The sequence below is a fragment of the Argopecten irradians genome, chromosome 6 (assembly GCF_041381155.1).
Source record: "Argopecten irradians isolate NY chromosome 6, Ai_NY, whole genome shotgun sequence".
Lineage (NCBI taxonomy): Eukaryota > Metazoa > Mollusca > Bivalvia > Pectinida > Pectinidae > Argopecten > Argopecten irradians.
The window spans coordinates 5441957-5447515 of record NC_091139.1 but is presented as its reverse complement, the minus strand read 5'-3'; positions in this window follow the sequence as shown (position 1 = coordinate 5447515).

The window sequence follows — 5559 nt, the reverse complement described above, 5'->3', positions numbered from 1 at the left end:
GCAAAGCGATATAGCGGTCGTACGTTTACGAGTTGCTTCCCTTGTATTAATGCTGAATAAAATCAACAGTCCGACGACAGTATTCCAACAAAACACTGAAAACTACCAAAACAACTAAATATTACTTGATTTTGTCCACGAACCGATTTGACAACATCCAGGTGAGTTTTGAGAAGATCTGATATAACAGAAAATCTGTCAGATACCCCTAGAGGTGTACACCAGGGTTCTCTATTTTATCCAATACATGTAGCAAATTAATATTCTCAAAAGTACACTTCACTGCAACAGATGTCGAATAGAAATGCATAATTAAAGAATTCACAATTGAAAACGGACGAAGGACTATGTGTGGTTTGGGCTCGTTTTGATCCACAAATCCACCAATTATCTATAATTAAAATACATACATTTGTAGTTATGTTTGAAATATTTAGTACATAGCTTGATAATGGAAGTTTTCTAATTTTGGAACTTTCGTTGCTATGGTAACCATATGAAATATGTGAGTCTTTTTTATAGCTTTTAGTGTATGAAACATCAGAGCGGAATCTTATTTACTGAGAATATGTAGGCGCTTCCTCTTTATATAATAATTAGTAGAAATATAAGGTTTGTTCAGGAATATGTGCTCTATGGTTTCTACATGAAAAACTTAGAAAAATGACCGAAATCGACAGAATTTCTACTTGATTATCATTGAAAACATTAGTTATCTTTATTAGATTCATTACATCCTTTGATGTCAATTTTATTTTATTTTACCAAAAACAACCGGATTGAGACAAAAATGATCTTATGAAAATCTGTCTCCTTTACATCCATTAGTTTTACAAATTCTGGTAGATCGGAATTCAAATCATCTCTAACACCACTCCAAACAAAAAGAAATATGCATATGTTTTTTTAAATTAATATTGTCAATATTCGTTGCTTATATGTCTTGATTCGGGGTCTCCAATCCGATCGTTACGATACATTGAGATCGACATTCGGACAGGGTCTTAATTTCGATGATAGTGCTGATGGGAGTGTTAAGAAAACCAAGTTCACTCCCATCAAACTATGTAAAAAGAAACGTTACCAAAAGATAAAAAGCTTACCATCTGGCTGCATTTTCATCAACGTTCTAATTCTCCATAGTGAAGCATTCTGTAATTAATGCTTCCAAATGGATTGTTTTACGTCAGGGAATTTCTTACAGTTAAGGACTGTTGTTGATGAAGCTGGGCCTTGATGGAACGTAGACAGCATTTTGACACCTGAATGTGTATGACTCTACTAGCTTATTTCTATTAAAGATGCAATCGCCGACATGGCATAAATTAAACCCGTCATTTGAACAACAACAACAGATGTTTAATCGTGTATTTATATGTTTAATTAACACGAAAATACACAATAAATAATTTATTTTGCTTTTGGTGCATTCGTAATCAGTACTTCATTCCATATAAGGCATAATGACACGTTTTGTTTTTTCGGGATGCAATTAATTATTTTTGATATTTTCATCTTGAAGTAAAATAAGAAGCTTAAACTTTTCAATTGTGGTAATGGTGTATACGTTATATTTTTTTACATCATTTTTAATGAAACACCCTCCTTTACAGTACAGACATGTGTGTGTTTGACCTTGTCTATGTCTTTGTATTGTTAACTAAATCTTGACAGATACAGTCAGAATTTTCACCTGATTGTAGTTTATCGTATTCCCGACACCGCTTTATTGTCAAAAACACGGATTTTAATGTTTGTATACAAACCAGTCAACCGTATATATTCCTTCCTTCAAAAGACACAACATGGATGATAATCTTTAATACTGAAACTAAATCTCTTTTAGACGTGCCGCAGAAGGTGTCCTTTGCGTGGCCAACGATATCCAATTTCTTAACACTTAACACACCTCCTCCCTTACCTGTTGAAATAATTAAGCTTATAAGGATATAATAAAGGATACCTGTCTCACCTGACTGGGGAAAGTCTGGGTATTTTTTATAAAGGATATACTGTATTGGAAGGTCATCAAAGATTTTCCCACGACCTATGACCTCTGTATAAAAGCAAGCTTCGTACAATACGATCACCTTCGGTCAGAGCAGTGCTGTACCACCCAGCAGAGGCCACTCACCTTTGATTTCTACAATGTCAACAATTATACGATACAGAATCATTATCAATACAAGAACACGTAAAACTTGACAAAACTTCCAACAGGAGTAAAATGCACGATAGATCGTACCACTATCAATACAAATATATGTTGTCATTGATAATGTGATTATTTAATCAAAGATAATGACATGCATGCATATACAGATATGAATTGCATCGTCTGCTTTTTATTTTCTGAATATCGCTGATGAATATTCTCGATCATAATCACTATAGATAAAGAGTAATAGTGTGTTTGATAGCAAGCCTTGGAGAAGCATGGGTTGGAGTGCAGTTTACTCATTTACTGATTCGTCTGTTAACTAAATTAGAGTCAACAAACTCAACTCATCTTCGTCGTTCAGATTTGTACATCGTAACGGTTAGTACTATTCTTTGTGACAAAAAACAACAACTTAAATCGCGGTCGATATTATTTCAAAACATCAATAGTGGCATCTTAAATATTAGCAAAACTTTACAGAAGGTAATTCACATAAAGAAATCTAAGGAGGCAATGAGATAGGTTCGGTAATTCTGTGACTATTAAAACGATAATTCCACAAAGATTAACTGTAAGCACTATGTGGAATCATTTCAAAGAGAACATCGTTAGCTTTGTTTCAAATCCGTGCAAATCTTCCAGCAAAATATGTTTCCAATCTGCACCTTAATATGTGTTTAGTCTATTTGAACACAGTTTAAATGGCGATCTTCGTATAACCACTCATAGTGACGGGTTGAAATCATAGAACAAACTCTTTTATCTAAACAATAATTTCAGGATACTTGTGGTTCTTTTGTTACAGGACATGCCTGATTGTCATGGTGCCTACAGAAAAGACAACTTTCTTCCCTGTCTGCAAGAATGACTATCATCTTTTAAAAAAATGGCTTTTTTGTGCAACTACAGAACATACATGCATAATATCCATGCTTTCTGGGATACTGCAGTATAAGATACTGCCTAAGTATTTTACAGCATTGCTATGTTTCAAAGTCCCTGCCAGTGAACGGAATACGTTCTTTATTTAGGATCGATTTACTGATCAACTAAGTTTTTTTCTTGATTTATGCATCCATTTTGAGTGTGATAGTCGCAGTCTTCGATAATGCACCAGGAAAGAAGGAAAAAATATATGATCCCAAATTTGGTCGCCGTATAGAATCATGGATTGGGAATAGCAGGCACAATTCGAACGCCCTATCTGTAAGACTGGTTCTGTTGTTATTCGAGCTTTCGTTTTCATATAAGATGAATTGCACTATGATAATTATTAACATAACCATTCATTCTATGATTTGATTTTATCGTGATATTGTTTCATGTCATACTGTCATTATATGACACAATGTTTCCAACAACTTGACATTACCAATACTTGTAATAACCTTCCATCATTGTATTGCTGATATTGGTCATGGTTTATTTGTTTTCGTATTTATAACATTTGATGAAATCATGATTTCGTTTGACAATATCAATTTATTAATAGTGAATGAATGGGTTGTGAAAAAAGTGAAACTGCTGCCTATATTTTATACAAAGTGTACACGATGTAGGCATGTATTCGAAATCAAAATATATCAAATATGAACAGATATGCAAAATTGTGTAAGAGTTCTTCTGTGAAAAGGAAATACATTGTTCTTTTCAAATTATTGAGTAAAATAAGTTTCCTTTCTTTCCTTTTCTTTGTCTTTACCCTTTTTTTTCTTTTTCTTTACGTTTTTTAGGGGGGTGGGGATAAACTGAAACTCCCCATTGCCTTTGCAGAATTTCCTCCCCATGGTGTTGTTGTTATATTGTATAAGGAGTGCAAAGATGCTATTGTAGATTTGTTCATAAGATTATTATATCACATTTTGTCAGAAAAAATATATTGAACGATAAGTTAAAAACAGATCAAGTTTTTAAGCATTAGAACTATACAATGTAATGTAAACCCAGACATAAATATTTTGTTTACAAAATATAGTCGTACGGATCGTTAAAGTTATAAGGTTATTTTAGGACATCAAACATTTAAAACCTATAAAACACTCTACACTGACAACCGATACACAGGTCACAAAGATGATACCGAATACACACCATTGTTATCTGACCTATAGAACACAGAACTGACCACAAAGGTCACCCCACTAATGATATCTCATATCCTTAATGTGGGTCTCTGACCGAGGAGATTCTGACCCTAACTTCTTCTGTTGTTTAGGTATATCTAAAACACCAATCAGAAATCTTAAAACTGTAAAATTGATTTAACTTGGTAGAACACATATAAAGTAAATATCCAAACACGCAACATAATGTTTCATATTAATTATTATTATTTAATTTTAGTGTTTAATCAATAGTTATTTTATTACTTATTTTCAGTTTTGATGATATCATATCATGTACAGTGTACACGTAAAATTACAACTACACTGTTTAATGTTGTGACGAGGAAAAGCCATGTACAATCTTTTAGAGCCCTTGGCATGTTTGACTTCACAGATCTGACGATTCTAAAGGAAAAGAAGCAACACAATACCTGCAATTAGGCTTCAGATTAATCTGTTGAATCTTAGCTCTATATTATATATCAAATTCTAAACTGGATCGTATTTTAGAAGAGATGGGTCTGGAGTAAACTCATTGAGCAAAATAATTATTACTTTGAAAGAAATCAAAATAGGAGGAGCAAATGTACTTATCTGTAAATATAGATTTAATAATTAAAGGTCTAATAACAGAAAATGTCTTTTAATGAGTAGATTGGGAAAGTACGCCATTTATCGTTTCATTGATATTTACTTTATTATGATACGGAACCTGTGAATAAACTGTTCAATATCTTTAAAAAATATATTCAAATATCCTGTTGGTTGTGGTAATATTACACTTTTAAGGACATTGATAGAATTCAAGAACATGTCTTAAAGTATTATTTGGAAATAAATGTGACGCGAAATTGAGGCACCCACTAAAAATTGTTTTCTTTGTATGCGTTAAAATATTTCCATTAAGTGGCCAAAATGAACCTTTAAGTACTTTGCGTTCAAAATAAAAATGTTTCCACTCGAAATCGTTTGCTCTTAAGACCTCTTTAAAAATTGATCTATCTCATTAATTCTTCATCAAATATCATGATTACACACTGACAGTGCTATCTGATGAACCGGAATCGTGGTTTGCACTATAAATGGTCATCTAAGTGAATTAGTGACAGATATCCGACACGGGTATTTGGTTGAGCCTGTTGTTGCCCATCAATGGCAGTTCTCACGCAGGTAACAGTACCGTTATGTCCATGTGTCCATTGGGTCCGCTGTACATGCTAAGTATTGCATTAACACTTGCCGGACAATTGAGACATGTCAGGGCATACACCAACAGTAGCCAATACAGGACTT